This window comes from Falco biarmicus, chromosome 5 (genome assembly GCF_023638135.1).
Source record: "Falco biarmicus isolate bFalBia1 chromosome 5, bFalBia1.pri, whole genome shotgun sequence".
In the NCBI taxonomy this organism is placed as follows: domain Eukaryota; kingdom Metazoa; phylum Chordata; class Aves; order Falconiformes; family Falconidae; genus Falco; species Falco biarmicus.
In genome coordinates this window covers 13,822,352-13,838,325 of record NC_079292.1, presented here as the reverse complement: position 1 = coordinate 13,838,325, position 15,974 = coordinate 13,822,352, and the positions used below count along the sequence as shown (strand labels likewise).

Sequence of the window (15,974 nt, the reverse complement as noted above, 5' to 3'; positions counted from 1 at the left end):
GAAGAAGTTAGAGCTGCAGCTCTTTTAAATGTCCAAACATCTTGTAACAAAGTGTGTATTAATAATGCCAGTTGGAACACAGGAGTTTTTTTAAACTGTGGGAAAGCAGTCTTTTCTTTATAAAATTCTACATTCATTTTACTCTTCAGTCTGCTTCTATCTGACCTTGTCAGCAAGGGAGAATTGCCAAGAGGCACCATCGAGACGCTGGTAGGATCAACTTCAGAAATAGCAGAGTTTCAGGCATTAAGGCTACATCCATATTAGTAAATTAAACAATGCTTGGAAATATTTCTAGGTCTCTGCCACAGTTTAGGTCTTCACAAACTAATATTGTTCCAGAAATTTACCCAGACGTTTATTTGACCACATCCATTAGACAGTTTGCATGCAGCCCCTCTGTCTTGGAGCGCATGTGAGTATACTAGCATAGATGTAGAATTGATTATCTGTGGTTTCAGCAAAGAGAAATGTGCTCAGGCCTAGATGCAGTCTACATATACTTTCTACAGACCTGCATGGCCTTTATTTCTTCTGCGTTGTCCAACCTTCTCCCTTCAATGCAGTCATAGTCTCAGCTTCAAAGCTGGTTTGGTTTTTTTTTTTCTTTTCACTTGTCCTTTTGTCCTTCCTGAAATTCATATAGATTTAAATTGCATTGGCATGCTGTCTCCCAGCTTCTGTCCCTTTCCTTCAGATGACCCTGTGAACTTACTGGTAGTGATACTGTGTGCAGTTCTCTGTCTGGAACAAACTACTTCAGGGAAGCCTCCCTCTTATTTGCCTTTAGGTACTTTAATAAGAAAAATAAAATAATAAAAATAAGTCTAGATTTTGAGTGATGCCTTATCTGTCTCTCTGTTGCAAGGCAGAAACTTGATGAACAATTCTGTTTTTTGTGGACTACATTTAAGGTGACTGCTTGTTAAGGGAATCTTTCTCTATCAACTTGCTTGGTCTTTTAACCAAAATGTCTATGTCAAAATACAAAACTTAAAAATAATAACTCCTTCCTTTTTCTTTCAGAATACTTACAATCAGCTTATGCACATCTGAAACTAATTAGAAGGTGTGATAAAGGCAATTTTTTTAAAAAAAATTAGACAATGTTTAAATAGCTGTAAGCATTTCTCTTTTTTCTTGTCAGGATGGTGGTACTGGAATTGATTTTGGACATCACTTCAGTTCAAGGTTGAAGTTAAAAGGTCTTTTTGAGACTTAGAAGAAGCAGGTGAGTACAGGTCAAGCATCACATATCTTTGAGTATTATTTTTTGCAACTTTCTTTTGTTCTGGAATTGCTATTCTTGCTTACCAGTCCATATTGAAATAGCTGATCTCTGTTTCCTCTGATTCGCTGAGATGTATGACTGCTAGTGTTATGACTAGATACCAGAGAATATTTAAGTCATGTAGGCTTTCCCTATCTGCTGTTCCAGCACCTGCCACAAAGATAAATGAAAACATGGATCTCTCACCAAGGTCTCTGGAACTCTGGACTAAAGTTTCACTGTATTGTTTCATTAAATCAGCTGCACTAGGAGTATGATAATTATGCAAATTTCTTTAGAAAATTATTTTAGACCGTATTTGTATAAACATTTTTTGAAATAAATTAAAATGTTATAAGGCAAGATTAAATAGTGATGAATCCCTGAGTTTGGGTATTCCTAGTTTCCTGAAACTGGGATTATGTCTATTCCACTGGTAACCAGGAATACTCCATGATGTCAAGGACCATGAGTTCAAGTCCTGTTTGAATTGCGTTGTGTATTAACAGTCTGAACCTGCTGTGAAGAAACACTTCGTGGGTATGGTACCCCCTGGGACTTGGCATGCCTGCATTGAATAGCTTGTTTTGCTCCAGACCTTCATAGCTATCTTGAATGAGCCATGAATAACTGTGTATTAGTTTTTTTACCATAGAGAGATCTGGAAAAGGACATTGCCAAGGAATTAGTGTAATGTGAGAGCTTAGCAAGCCACTCACTTCTATTTCAGATTTTTCATACTTGCTATTGCAATAAAGAATTAAATCAACATGTAGAATGTTGCAATTGTTCACAGTTTGCTTTTCCTACAGGGGCAGAAAATTTCTTGGGATTATTTCCATAATTTTTCAAAATCAAAATGTCAGGCAATATTTTAATGTATAAATTGCAAAATATGCTCAACTGGTGCCTAATACTAAATCTTACAGATTCAAATTTCAACAAGGTACAACAAAATAACTCACCATAATAGGAACCAGGCCCAACTGCTTTGATATACACCACTGTTGCCGATGTAAATATGTATTATTTCCCTGTGTGCCATGTGCAGTAACTACTAAGGTATTACGAAGTATACAGATATACCCATATACTCCATAATATTTATACATCCATCTTCATGAATTGGTAGCTGAGAAGGGCAAGAAAAAGAAGTAGTTGCCGAGGAGTTAATGATGGTGAGAGTAATTAGTGTTGAAACTATGTTTATAACAAGTTTTCTAAAGTTTCACCCTCTGGGAGGAAGCACAGACCTTTTTAACCTAATTCAAAGCAGTGCAAAACAGGACTGTCCTGATACGTGTTTCACTGTGACTGTCTTTACCCACTTGGTAATAAGAAAGGAAAATTCCTTTCTTCCAATTTAACTTCATGTTTTTCCAAGGACTTTAGGAACTGGCTTGGAGGGTACAGTATGAATATGGTGAAACCATAGAAAGAAGAAAATATACAATATTAGCTTTAGCAATGTTGTAAATCAAAGGATATACAGCATTATACAGGGAAACTGTATGTTTCAGGCGTTCAAACAGATGTTACTGGCATCACATATATTTGTGTGTGGCTGTATGTTAACATGTAGTAATATACTTGCAAAACAGTGTTTTTTCTTACATTACCCAATGGAGAAAAAATAAAAAAGGTAATATTCTTTGCTTTCTAGGTAGCAATGAAAATATGACTGTTTTTCTATCACATATTTATACACATATCTGAATGGTATAACTTCTCTGTAGTAATACTATATTATTTCTTCATAGATGGTTTCAATATTTTGGAGAACTGTTTGGTTTGATAGAAACTGCGTGGTAAATGTGTAGTAACTGTGTAGTAAATGAAATCTGGTGAGCCAGCAAGTAATTTTCATTTTTTTAAGGATATTTTTTTCTGGAAATCTACTGTGTTCTGTACCAAATAATGTGAGAAATACAGTAATACTGACTTGTGCATCTATAATAGTTTGGCAGTATCATTTTATTGAATTCCAGTATGTCTGGAACTTAAGGCATATGGAGGAAAGTAACTTACTCTGTTTCTTCCATTATTTTATTCCATAACTTCTGAGTTAAACACAATCTATAAAAATGCTTTCTGTAAAAAAAATCTCTGGCTTTTTTAGCACTGGTCTCTATTTCTTGCAGTATGTGAAGCTGGAGAGGGAATGTTTTTGTAGTCCATGAGGAAACAGTAGTAAATTCTGCATGCTAGTTCTTCAGTATGTCATTTAGAGTTGATGTTTTTTTATGGCAGGACACTGTCTTTGCACTGATTGAAAATTGGGATTCAGTCATAAAAATAGTGATAGAAATACATAAAAATAAAATTGCATTCATGAGTAATTTTTAAATAACAGAGAGAAATATTCTGTTTGCTTTCTGTCCTATCTTTCAATAGATGACTTAACTGATCAGGAGTAAGTTTCAGAAAACCGAGTTAAGAGTTGGAACAATTAAAACCAAGAAAAAATCCATATTGGAAAAATGTGAAAGCAGAGAAAAAATGTTCCATTTTTGGACTGATGACTTAAATGGACGCTTCTGGGGACTATTAGTAGTACAGTTACAGCTGGATTTTCTGAGTTGATTAGGCTTTGAAAAAAAAGCTAAAGAAGTTTGCTAAATATGAATATTTTCTGTGTTTTGTAGTTGTGGTATTAATTACTGTTAAAGTGATCTAGCTCTTCTGTCCTGTATTGGCAACTTGTGGAAGAGGAGACATTGTGTTCATACCTGTTTCTTCCTGGTACTACAGGACTCTAAACAACACAACTCATGTACATGTATTGTATATGTATGCAGTTTACCTACCAAGCATTCATTGTGCATATATATATATATATATATATGGTTATTTTGCATAGGGCAAACACAATCATACTGTTAATTAGTACAAAAGTACATCTCATATAGTTATCTTGCAGCTGAACTTGAACTCACTCAAGAGTTATGTAAGGTCTCATTGCTGGTGAATGTGTTGATGACCGACATGTGAAACTTTTGATGTACAAGCCATTCCATCAGCTGGATAATGGACTGGCGTTAGCTTTGTCCACAGAGAAGGCTAACTCTTCCATGTGTCTGGTCAGAAGGCAAATAATTGATACTGCCATAGGTGAAGGAGAGGAGGATATTCAAAATAATGCTGAAAGGAAAAGTTGGTACCTGCTTTCTGAGCAGTAATTGGATGGGGATTGATGGGCTTTGTCTTCAATCTGGTTTCCACCAGAAAGAGTCTGAAACATAAACAGTACATCTTAATGGAATTGTAGAATTTTGAATTCTCTTTCTAGGGTGATTGTGAATAGCGGTAATTTACTGATTTGGGGGGAGCCTGGAGGCAGCTTTTGTCAAAAAGTATTTTACATCGATAGAACTGAATTTGTGGCCTGGAACTATGAGGTATAAAATTTTTGCTGTGATTATATAAAGTATAAAACTATGGATTTAAACTGGCCACCTTTTCAATTCAGCTGAACATTAAGTACAGTCTTAATGGTCTGTTTTGCTGGGAAGAGCACTATTATAATAATCTGCTTTTTACAGCCCATATCAAATACTAACTTACATTACTTATTACAAAGTTTGTTTTTAGGGAGATATTTTCACGGCGTCTAGGAGTGATACCCCATGTTTGTTGGAATTAGCCCTTAATGATGCTGTCTTGAGAAATTAGGTACTGCTCAAATACACTGATTGTTTTGTGGTTTCTAGCATAGAAATTTTTAAGGAAAAGCTAGTTGGAATCTGATTTTTTTTCCAAGTAATTGTACGAAATGAGGGGAGATGGTGTGCATCTTAATAATTTTATGATTCTTTTTTTTGTGACATGAATGACAGAGGTGAGAACTCTTAATTTTAACTGAACAGAATACAGGTTTCTAAGTGTGGCCTGCCTGAAAACAGAGGGCCATTACTGTAGTTGTCATGTAAAATAAAGTTGGGAGTCTGAGGCTCCTTTTTAGCTGTCAGCTTTATTAAGGAGCTACTCGTGTGTTGAACTAGGCACACACATTATATAAGCAGTGTATGGTAGTGTCTAGGGAGAGTTTTCTCTGTCTTCACTGCTGCTTTATTAGGTCTTACTCATTCACTGTTGCCCTGTCTTACTCCAGCTTTCTGGCTGCAGCTCACAGCACAGTAGGTCTAATGTAGATTGACGCCTTTGCCAGAGGACTGATTGAAACTTGTGTCTCATAGTTGCTAATGCTCACTCAACCATTTTATTGAAGATAAAGTAAATAAAATAGATTGCCATATGAGAATTCTCTTTGAAATCAAATGGAATAATTTGACAGGTTTAAGCCCATGAAAAAGCCAAAGCATTGAAACAGATGGAAATACTTTTTAGGCATAACATACCAGGAAGAGGTGTCTGCTGTTTTGATGTTATACAGTTAAAAAAACATGTTAATGGCTTTTACTAAAATCATAATTGTTGAAAATATTATCATGTGTTCTGGTGGAATTTCCATTGATGTTTAAATTTTTATTCTGCTCAGAGGGATTTTTTGATTTTTTTTTATTTTTAAATTAAGAACAATGGATATAATGGTTTTTTTTTCCCTTAGTGCTTCTGATACTTTAAGATACTGGTGATGGATAACCAGTCACTATTGTGACAAACTGTTTAGAATAATGCTCACCAAGCCCCAAATATTCTTCACAACGCACTTATTTTATAAAGAATTACTGTGGATGAGCAGTGTAGTATGTCCGTGTTATTTTTAGAATTAAGATAATAGATAATAATAAACAAGTGAAGATACAACAGGTAACATATGCCTCATTTTTTGGTCTGGGTAAGAATGAGTATTGGTCATCTGTGTCACACTAGTGGGTTCCTTCTTACTAGTTGCACCACTTCTTCAAGAAAGCAAGACACCTGTGTGTTAGTGTAGTACAATACATTATCCCAAAGTAACCTAGAGTTAATAAAGGAAATAAATATAAAATAAATTAAAAATATATTAACAGTTTGCAGACGCAGCCTTGATTTTCTACCTTGAAAAAAGTCATTTAAATAACAAATACATTAATTTTTCTCTTTATGTTTAAACAAAATATTTTTTTTGTGTTAGATATCAATTTTATTTTATTTTTTTTAAGTTACTGTTGTTGTTGTGCTGTTGGTACTGACTTATGGGATGCTTGTGAGATTTCACAAATACTGGGTTTGAAATAAATTATGAATGAGCTATTTGAAAATTACTTGCAGGAGTGAACTGACAGATTGGAAAAACATAGTAAGAATGGATTTTTGGATTAACTGTTAGCCAGAATACACAACTAGTTATGCTGATGTGTGCAGTGACAGGGACGGTGCTGGTCAAAATCATATTTCCAATATGAATGTGAATCAATTTACGAAATGTGAATGATAGTTTTTCCCATTCTGGTCATATTTTTAAGAAGGAAAATTATTGTGCTTATAATGCAGAGCACTAGCACCAGCTGTGCTCTGGAGAGGTCTACCCTAATGTCTGTTGTTGCCATGCTGATTGACTGTGTGTCTGGCCAAACTCTTAATGCTCTCAACAGCCATTCCAGACTTAAAATTTAAACACTTAAAAAGCAAAATTTAGTGACTGTGATGAGCAAGATAGGGCTTCCCATCCTCCTGAAGGAAGGCTCTTCTCATTGATTTTATTATGCTCTTTCTGTTGATGCAGTAGGATAAAAAGGTCATCAACATCTTTGTCTTTCTGTGTGAGGGACTAGAGGAACATGCAACTCTGCCACAAATCTCCGATTTAGCTCTTTTGTTTTCTTTTTCTGCTTGTATGAAATTAAGTTCCTAGAAAACATTGCCTTTTGGAGGAGGCAACAGAGAACATTAGTTTAATTAGATTTTAATTATATACATAAAATTGCCTTGTTTTTTCCCCTGATGAGGCATCCAAGACAAAGAATCACTGCTCTTGTCTGTGTTGTGAAGTCTTTTCTATCTGTCATGGGGTTTTCTAGTTAAGTTGGAAAGCCTTTAAGCATTACCGCAGTTTGTGGAAGTAAATGTGAGACCTGTAAGTATTCCAACATAGATTGATTTAGATAGAATAAAAGCTAATTTTATCAAGAGAAACAGAAACCTCAGCAGTAGTTTGCTTTGGTTTTCTGTAAAACTTAAGGAAACCAAATGTCATTTCTCATATTTCTCAGAACAACTTATTTGTGCTCTTTTCTTCAGCATGGTCTCTTACTTGACCATATTTGAAGTAATTCTGAAGGGCTAATTTTCATGTTATTGTCTCCTGTGTTTTCCAGTAACACAGTAAAGGAAATTACCTCTATTTCTTGGATGCTTTTGAAGTTCCCTTATCCAGAAATCAGTCCATGATAAATGTGACCAGCTATTTAAAATCCATATTTTAAAAAAAGAAAAAAAGTAGGCAATAAAGAATGCTATTCAGTACAAGTAACTGCATATGGAAGAAATAACAGCAAGTCTAATTCCTGAAAATAAAAAGGATCTTGAAAATGGCATAGATGTTTATTTGATTGCTTTGAGAGTTAACATCCCTAAAAAGCTGATTTTAAATGAGTTTTTTATTTCTAAGTGGTGCTTGTTAACTGTCTTGGGGAGTGATTTCTTCTCTCCTCTGGAAAATGCATTATGGGATCTAGCAAAGAAAGAGGTAATGATTTTCTTTGATGTGGGCACTGTCATCTAGGAACTGGACAAAGATCACTGTCCCTTAGGAACTGGGCCTCCGAATTTTTAATGTAGTCTGTAAAACAGCTATTTAGTGGTAATTGTTGTCAGTCACAGTCTACAGGAGATAGGTTTTTATTGGTGATTTGATGGGTAAGACCATGCTTAACCGCATCAGGTTTTTTAGAAAATTCAAACGTTCACAGTTTAATTTTTGAAGGAACTTTTTTTTTTTTTTTTTCCTGAGCTTCAGTCTTCTAGAGAAGCAAAATAAGTCCTGTTTGGGTTCATATGGTTCTGGTCCTACATCCAAATACATGTGTATAGATTCAAGTACCTATATAAAGATTCAGTAAATTATGACAGATTCAGTAAAGGTTTTGCAAATGAAAATACTAGGCATGTAATCTCAGGCCGCAAAGTTTCAACTGCTTGCTATACTTTAAACAATATATGGTTTCTCAAGTATAAGGTGTAGGACATGGTACAATAGCATGTTCAAAATAGAAATTTAATTCTAAAATATATATTTTGGTTAAGTGTAGCTTTATAGGTAACTACGCTAATAGGAAACAGACTAATTTTAATTCAGTGTTATTGTACTTGAAGGAGAAACTGAATTAAATTTTGGTTTAGATCTATGGAAATGCATATAGAAGTTGCTTCGGTAATTGAATTTGCAACCTAATATTGTTCTGTATTTTGGTGAAGCTGAATACTAAACACTTCAAATTATAGCAGATGGATAGTGCGATAGTGACAAAGACATGTGACCTCATGTCTTAAAAATTTTGCAACTATTTTGAACCTGGTATTTATTATCTGAGCAGTATATACTATTGTGGATATTTAGCTTGCTTCTTTTCAAGATGGAAACTTACATGGGCACTTGCCTTTAGTTGTTACTTTGTTTTCTGTAAGATATATTTTCATGACATTTCATGAAATTTCTCTCTTTCATCACTTATTAAAGAATTAAAACATAACACATACAAAATGTCTACTCAGCCCAGTCAAAGTCTTTTACTTTAGTTTTAGGTGGATGTACTTTTTCTCAAATTTGATTGTTAACTACTTGTTTAAAAAAATAAGTTCAGGATTTTGTAATCTTCGTGTCGTCATCCTATCAGAACTTCTAAACTTGCCTAAGACCAGTTTCTCTCTACTGGTTAAGTGGACTAAATAAATGACAGCATTATTATTTATTTTATTTTTACAAATAAGGCTGATACGTTGAACTGAATTATGAAATGAATGGGAAAATACTTAAAGGTTTCTTTTAAGACAGAATCATTTTGTATTTGTCTTTTTGAGCAGTAGTGCTATGAGGAATATGGAAGGTAAGCGTGCCCGTGCGTAAATCTTTCTTCTCCACTGCAGAAATATCAGACTCATCATTATCAATAATTCTTTCAATAACTAAACCACATAATTATTTAACGAACAGGTTCTGCAGTTCTAGGTATCTTTGCTCTCTCTCAGAAATTCATTATTGCCTCTACTCCAGAACTTGTGTTTTCTTTCTTTCTTCTTTCTCTTCTTCAACCTGTCACTTTCAAAAAGGAAAACAGAAATGAACATGGAAAGGATCCGCAGCGTATGCAGTGGAAAATCCATTAACAGTTTAAACCATGCTACTTGGCTTTGCAGGGAAGTTACTTAGCAGTGCTTGTGTAGTCGTTTTGCCAGCTCCTGAGTGGCAGCAGGCATCTCTGGCATTGGTAAGGTAGCAAACAGCAGGGGAAGGAGGGAGAGGGCAGGAGCATCTTTTAACTACTGCAGCTGTTTGCTAAGTGAGCATATGTTGAAGCCCTTGAGCCTCCACTGAACATCTTTTCACAGATCAGTGCTTAAAATCACATGCATAATACTCTCCTAAAATAAGTCTGATCTGAACACCTGTTTATTTGCTCTGTTAAGGGAAGTTGTTCTGTTGCAGAAGCCCCACAGTTATTTCCTTTCCATTGTAAAAGATAATGAAATACACCAGTTAGTTACAGTAAAGTAACATTTTTCGCCTAAATTTTTGCATGTTAAACTTTTAGAAAAATAAGTCTTTGCGCTTTCTCTCCAAGATTTGCTAAATACTGTACTTTTGAACTATATGAAAAAGGGAGATCTGAGGAAGTATTAATGTTACTGCAATCTTATAATTTATATTATTTTAATTTTGTAATTCAGAAATATTTTTAGTTCAAGATATTTTAAACTTTTATGATTTTTTAGGCCTGAAAAAGCTATATATTGGATTGATGGAATGTATTTGATAGGACAGTGTTTTGAAGTTATTACGTTATGAACTTCAATACCCTGTCCAATACTTAAAAGATCTCAGAAGATAGAGTATCCAATTTAATTACCTCTTTTTCATTTTGTGAATTTGACCTCTCTTCCCAGCCTTGAGACAAAGAAAGACAAAGTACTGTCAGCAACTGGCAGTTGATGGTAAGAAGGTATCTATCTCCTACACCTCTCTTACATCCGATAGCAACAGCCAGACCTCAGCATGGATGTGGGACTTCCCAGAAAAAATTCTGTCCTTCAGTTGGCAAATTCATCTGCTGCCTTACTTGTTATAGATGCCTTGTAAAAAACCTCTCTCCTTCATTCCACTTCTGCCCCTGATACCTCTCTTTTCTGGTTTAGCTCTAGTTGTCTAGAAGCACCTGAGGCAACACAGATATACTGGCCTGAGTAGACTAAGGATGGTTTCTGAGAGTGGCCAGTTTGCTCTTCTAGAAGACAGAACTGTAATATGCACGTAGGCTGTCATGGGTTGTGTTGTTTACTTCTCTCAAAATTTGATTGTGTGTTTGTATGTTTGTGAAAGGTGACTGAATCTGTCACAGTTTGTTTTGGGGAATGATGCTGGATGTTGTCTTCACAAACTAATAAAGATTTGTTTGTTTCCTAGGAAAATAACTAGAGGGAAATCCTAAGACATTCTGTAGTATTTGGGATCTGAATCTATTTGGCTATTGAAGGCTGATAGTTTGCATGGAGGTAGAGGGATTTATTCTTTCTGACAAGGAAGGGCTTGATGGTCATAGATGCTGTCTTCTCTGGGAACTCCATGTTTGACAGAGGTGTTGGAGAGAAACTTTTAGCCATTGAGGGAGGTGATTTTTACGGTAGTGGCAGTCCGTAGTAAAACCTGTCTTTGCTACATCTTTTCATTGCCTTTGCAACTGCCAAATTTACAGGTAAAACGCAAAACTGTTCATGAAATTAACAGCTTTAGGTGACTTCTTTAATAAACATTTTGGATTTGTTTCTAGTGTCAAACATTTATGTTATTACTCTATGTTAATAGATAAAATGTCCACATTAATGTCTAACGTGATGAACTGTTGAAATGGCCTATACTTATCCTCTAATAAAAAAACAGATTCCTGTAACTATACAGGAAGTTGTCAAGGAAGTTTATTTAAATTCCTTGGTGCTTTGGTAAAGTTTAGATTTGCTCTATGTGCTGTTTGTTTCCCTTAATCCAGTAATTTTGCTAGTTATTTGCTATATACTGGTGAGTGGCTACTTCTCTGTAAGCTTAAAATTAAGATTATAATAGGACTGTAGGATGAAAGAACAATTTCTCTGTGTATTCAAATTCTGTAATAATATAGGAATGAAAAATAAGTTGCTTAATTATTTGGTTTTGCCATGTAGTATTATAGTTACTGTTAAATATGACTTTTGTATTGCTAATACAAGAAAAGAATTGAAAACAAAAAAAGTAAGTTTGATCTCATTTGACCTTTCTAACGTTCAGTTAGTTAAAAGGTTTGTAAGATGTTTAATTACCAAATGGTATGATCATTATTCATCTCATCATTTGATATATAACGTCAAGTGAATTGCCTCCCTGGAGTGCACTGTGTTTCACAGATCAATAGATTTAGTAAGAGCTTGAAGGAGAGCTTTATGTGCTCATAGAAAAGAAGGAAAAATATATTCTCCTTGTAAAATGGCTTATGTAGTTATTCTGTGAGCTTTACAGAGTTACTGTTTTATTTACATCTCAGGAATTCAAAATCCTGTAGCATAAACACATTTATTAAAATATTTTAAACCTCTTTATTGAAAATAAAAAAATATTTCTTTTATCTTACTGTATGTAAGAAAGTAGCTTTAAAAGTCTGTCCTGAACAGCTTCATTCAAATCTTTTAAAATAATTACAATTATTACAGAAGATTTTTTGCTTTGACACAGCACAACAAACATAATATGACAAATGCTGTCTAAATACACTACACATGAATGCTTAAACTACTCACGTATTGTTCTTCTGCATTTTTAAATAGGTATAGTTAGTTTTAACTGATTTGGGTGGTTGTTTTTTGGCTTTTTTCTTCCCTTCATTCATCTTGTCAAGGATATTTATGCACACTTTGAGAGAAAAAGATAAAGCTTATCTCTAATTGGCTAATGTAATACCTATGCATGTATAAAAAAACTTATGATTTTTTTTTTTTTTTAAATACTTGCATAAAGGATAATTACGTACAGGATATTTTATGCTTACTTAGGTCTTCCCAGGTATATTATATTACTCTTATCCAATATAGATGAGCCACCATAGAATACCAGCTATTTGAGCATGCCTGTGTGATCTGTTACCCTTGATAGAAGGGTTTTCCAAATGACTGGAACAGACTTTGGTGAGAGTACAGGCACTAGTATTTTTTTCTGTAAGTTTTACCTGCTTGATTTGCTCTCTTGACTTACCAGCTTTCTGCTTTAAAAGTAAGAAAACAAAAATATATTTCTTCTTTACCTCTTTTATCAATGAGGGCAGGCTTTTTAGCTTAAATTTACGCCTTGTTTGTCCTTGCATCAGTCAGGCGTTGGGAAACTGTAGTTCAGCTAAGCAAATCCTCCTGGCTGTGGGACAGAAGGAACATTTACTTGAAAATTCTAGTTGTCTATTCATCTGTCACTTACAACCCATCATCTACTCAAAGATTAATTTGAATTGTGAACAATATCTAAGCTTCCTTAATCCCTTGCTCTTGTCCTTTTTCTTGAGCTGCTGTACTGTGACAGAAAAGCCGTAATTCTGAAGCTTCTTATTTCTCAGGCCTACCTAAAGTAACTCCCATTGGGAACTGATTGATGTTTTAGCAAGGAAATTCTTACCTGTTTTTGAGAACAACCTGGAAAAATTGTCAGGAGGCTTTCACACTCTTAGATGTTCACTGTGTGGAATTCTTGTAAATGTAAAATCTAATTTGTTTGAGCTCTTTGCACCAGCATTATTCAAGGTCAGATAAAGTTGCATGAAGTACAGAAGGTGTTCCTGAGACTTCATTTTTTTGTTTGTACTTGCAGCATTTTCCACCAAATTAGTAAATCAAATAATACCAATTTTATTAATGAATAAGATAGCTGGGAAATATACCACATTCTTCTTTTTACTTATTTTGTGAATGACCCATGATGCTACTCTTGCTTTAATAGTTCCTTGAGGTTTTTTTCAGGAAAAATACTAATTCAGTCATTTCCCCTCTGCTAGTGATGCAAATACTGCTTATTCACAATGTCTCAGCAAGGGGCTAGACTTTAAAAAGGAATGCAGGAAATCTGCAGGTTTTTCTGCTGAAGTTGGACTTCCAAAGACCTTTTTGTCAATGGAAACATTTAAGCATGATTAGAATAATTAATGTTGGAGTTCTATAAAAACATCGGTGGGTTTTATGGTACATTCATCTATGGTTTGAGTTGACAAAGTTTGAGCCATCAGGACTCAATCTAGTAATATGTGCATTTAATTTTAAGACTGTGAACAGATCTTTGGCTGAATTGTGATATGTACTTTAATATATTTTATGACTGTATCAATAGTAATCTCTTCCAAGACATTCTTCAAAGTTAGAGCAGTATTCATTTGTTGGCATTTACATTTATTCCCATATACGTTTACTGCTTAGCAGTAAATAGCTTATGTATTATGTATTTGAAGTGCAACATCCATTTTATAAGAAAAATAACAGAACAATTTAATTTTGGCACCATCTCCATCATCATTTGGTAGGTGCTGTAGATTTTAGGGTAAAGGGTTGATCAGCGACAAAGTACAGCAATGCTCTTGAGTACTGTGTTCCGGGCCCCACAATTTAAGAAGAGTGTGAAGGTCCTTGAATGCATCCGGAGGAGGGCAACACAGCTCGTCAAAGTGCTGCAGGGAATGTCCTATGAAGAGCAGCTAAGGACTGGGCTTGTATAGTCTGGAGACAAGGAGGCGGAGGAGTGACCTCATTGTTCACCACAGCTTCCTGAGGAGGGGACATGGAAAGGGAGGTGCTGAGCTCTTCTCCCTGGTATCCAGTGATAGGACGCGTGAGAATGGTTCATAGCTGCCTCAGGGAAGGTTTAGACTGGACATTCGGAAGCATTTCTTTAGCAAGAGGGTGGGCAAGCAGTGGAACAGGCTTTGTAGAGAGGTGGCTGATGCCCCAGGCATGTCAGTGTTTAAGAGGCATTTGGACAATGCCCTTGATAATGTTTTGTAACTTGGCCACAGCCCTGAAGTGGTCAGGTAATTGGACAAGATGATCGTTGTAGGTCCCTTCCAACTGAAAATAGTCTATTCTATTCAAGAAAACTGTGGCAGCGGTCACACACAGGTAGCATATTTCCATAGTACTTTTACAAAGAGCTTGAATGGGTATGAGTAGGGGAAGCAAGTCCTTTCTTTAGACAGTATTACTGAAAGATTCTGCGGTGAGACACAGAAGCTTGCAAGGTTTTATAGCGCCACTGTCTTTGTCGTGCCATCCCTTAGTGAACAGGGAATAAAGGCAGGAGCAAAAGGCAAGGGCACTTAGCTCTGAGTCCATCCTCTGCCCTTCTGGATACTGGAACTCAAAAGGTCTTTTCCTAGGGGCAGGAATGGTGTGATCTTTAATATTGCTATTTGTCCTGTTAGGAACTAAAAGGATCAATAAGGAATACATTTAAAAGAGCAACTTTAGGATGACATAGTAACCAGAAACCTTTGCCAAATATGATTGCAAGCTTATTCTATATGAAGCCATTTCTGAATGGAGAATCAGGAGTTCAGGAAACTACATATATGTATTTAGACAAATTGCAGTATTATCTTCATTAATCTGAGGTAATATACATCAAAATCTATTTTTTGTAGCTGTTTGAAGCACCAAGTAATGGATTTTGCAATATCTGAATTGCATAATTGGAGTCAAGGACAATGAAGGTCCCTAAATAAAAAAAATATTTAGAACCCCATTCTTTCGCATTTCAAGGAGAATCTTGAGAGACCAAAAGTTCTTGAATGATTTCCTTCAGAAATAAAGCTCAGGACAGATAAAGTCATTATCTTTTGTATCCAGAAACATAAAAGAAAAGCTCTCAAAAAAAGTGACTTAGTGGAGCCAATGTTATACAAAAAAGGTAGTTGTAAAATTTCAAACCTCATGAAGTAAGAAGTCTTGATTGTTTCCCCTTCAGAACATTCATGGGTGTTCATTGACAGCTATAGATAATATGTACCACAATAAGAGATGTAGGTCAAGCTGGCACAGTAAATAATCTTTGCAATTAAGTCTGCTCAGATTTTGCTTTTGTGGAAGACAGGATAACAGACTCTGGAACCATTGATCTTTTCCAAATTGTATTCACATTGAAGAGCTTTGTATTGCTCTTTGCTTAAAAACTGCTTTTGGAAATTCCATACCTACATACCTGTGGCTTTCGCTGTAATTTTTACTTTGTCACGCCTGGAAACTGTTGTTTTAAGTACACATACAGATAGGATGAAGATGTTATGTTTTGAGTCTGTCCCTCCTTTTTCTGCAAATACTTGTGTGCTGGTATCTAAGAGGAAATGTAATACAGAAAATATTTATAAGAAATTTAATTTATTTAAAATAATCTGTTAAACTTCAAAGCATTTGTTTACTGAAAAAGCTCTGGAAATATTTCAACCTAGCTGGAAGTACAGTGTGTGGTAACTCCTAGCATGGTGGGACTAAACTATAAGTAAGATTTTATGTGGATTCTGCTAATATTCTTCCTTTCAAACACCAAACCAACAAA

The 15,974-nt window shown here is 35.1% G+C and overlaps 1 protein-coding gene across 9 annotated transcripts in view; it reads left to right on the top strand.

Moving 5' to 3' along the window:
* The window catches only part of FOXP2 (forkhead box P2), a 445,070-nt gene that overhangs the window by 136,261 nt on the left and 292,835 nt on the right, over positions 1–15,974 (top strand). For all 9 annotated transcript variants that reach the window (XM_056339333.1, XM_056339342.1, XM_056339336.1 and 6 more), the window contains exon 3: positions 1,148–1,231. The gene's annotated coding sequence lies outside the window, so the exon portion shown is untranslated. The remainder of the gene's footprint in view (positions 1–1,147; positions 1,232–15,974) is intronic.